Below are 2,392 nucleotides of genomic sequence, written 5' to 3' on the forward strand. Positions count from 1 at the left end.
TGATGGCATGTACATACATAGCAGGGGATGGTCAAACAATCAAGAAACTACATATAAGGTACGAGCTACCACGCTACCATGAAAGACTATACAACAAAAACCAGTCGACAAGGCATACCAGACTATACATGAGTCGACACTTGTCTATGAGCCTCTAAATGAACATAAGTGCTGCAACATAGCCGGAACAGGGCCCCGACATACCCATAATGTCTATAACAAAATACATACCAAGACCACGGCAAGTCCGGAGAAGGGATCTCGCCAATCACTGATGAACTGGACAACCTACTGTAGTAGGGGAGCTGCACCTGCTTGTCTATTAGGGCCTACAGCACGACATGCAGCGTCCACAAACAAAAGGATGTCAGTACGAATAAAGTACTGAGTATGTAAGGCAGGGAACCATAAATACGAACAGTAATGTAAGCAGGGATAGAGAATATACAACCTGGAACATCTGAGTACCTCTGAGGGCTACTAACATGAAATGCATGATACATATGTATGTATACATAAACTTTTAAAACATATGCCTATGTGGGCATCATCATCATCATATCGTACCCAACCATAATAGGCTCGGTAAAAACGTACACGACCGTCACAAGGCTCAGTAGAATCGTACCCGGCCACGTGGAGCTCGGTAAAACCCAACTGATCAGTGGTTGCACAATAGGTGCCGTACCTGGCCGACTATAGCGCGGCTTGGTAGAGTAAAATAGATACATATATATAATGCATGCTCAATTCATGGAATCACATTCTAAACCTTTCGGAGTGACGTAAGGTCGGTATCTTCTGTACACATTATTAGGACCAACTCTTCATTACGAACCTTATAAGAATCATGAAGTACCAACAACATTGATAACATAAGAATAAGAGAAGCAACATTAACATCAATCGTTCCATAAGAGGGAAAGCAATGTAAGTACTGCTAGCTTCTAAGAGTAGAGTATCTTTGGAAGCTCGTTCATTACATTATGTATAATCAGAGTCGAGCAAAAGAAGAAAAGGGATAGCCTCACAAACCTTGTATATACTACCCCAATCACAAGCTATGCAATTGTCACAACTCCTTAGTCTACAATAAGAGAAACGATACTATCGTTATCATTTAAGCGTCATAACTATTATGTATCGACCACAACCTATTTTACGTTGAAACGGACAACACCTCCCCTATATATATGACTTCACACCATTCAAAACAATCACCAAACAGCCCAAACAACATTAATAATAAACATATTGAGCCTCCCAAAATAGTCCACGCACAACCTAATTACATCATACATACGACGACCACCGTAGTCGTGTCAAACGACCCGGAAATATTATGAATAACTATCAGCCCACAACCCTACATATATATGGTGTTTCTCCACACCCTTCCACCTCCAAAACTCCACAAAACGATAGTAAAACACGCAGCCCAATAGCAACACAAAACAGTCCACAAAACAGTCCGCTACAAGTGAATAACTCGAACTCACGTCTTCCGATCACCGTCCCGTGAGTTCTTACATGTATAGAACGAATTACCATGAATTCACAGCAGAGAAAAATGTATGAAAGATGGCAGTAACTTACCTTACTTGTTGGATAACTCAGCCCTTCCCTTGGTTCTTCAAACTCTAGGTTGTACCTTCAAATAGAACTTGAAAGAGAGGGGAAATCGATTAGGGTTTGTGTGGGATTTTTGGGGAGGAGTTGCAGGGGTTAACTTTGGTTTTGAGGGTCTGAAAAATGGATGAAATAACTGAGTTAATAACCCCTTAAAAGTCCTCTCTTGGCAGACTTAGGTCTTTTAATTTTGTCCTATCATTTTGGCAAGTAGGTGATGCACCTACTTGTCATCTACCAATCTGCGCAGGCTTGTGAAAATATGAATATCTCTATAGTCCAAGATCGTATTGAAAAACGGTTTAATGAGTTGGAAACTAGACTCATAGATCTTTAATTTGGCGGGTAGATCACCCCGTAATTCCTTATAAATTAGGAGAAAAGCTTAGAAATATTTAACCTAATGTTTAAGTAAAATTATGAACCTAAGTTGCGACAACGTTTGTCGACTTTTGTTTCATAACTCGTTTGACTTCAAGACTTATGATACAGATATTATATGATTAAAATACCTTTATACATGACCTCTTGAGTGTATTAAGAACCTCTAGGTTTACCTGAAAATACGAGTTACAATATCCTTGATTCGTTTAACTTCTTATACTTGTTAATCACCCTTATACACCCTTGTATCACTTAAGACCAATAAGATTAACTTCTTATCATCTCAAAGGTATTTCCTTCTTAGATTTATGTTAACTAATATATGGAATGAACTAACACGTGTGGATATAGGTTGTAAAACCCAGGCACAAAACCACAT

This window comes from Nicotiana tabacum, chromosome 7, assembly GCF_000715075.1.
Source record: "Nicotiana tabacum cultivar K326 chromosome 7, ASM71507v2, whole genome shotgun sequence".
NCBI classification, from domain to species: domain Eukaryota; kingdom Viridiplantae; phylum Streptophyta; class Magnoliopsida; order Solanales; family Solanaceae; genus Nicotiana; species Nicotiana tabacum.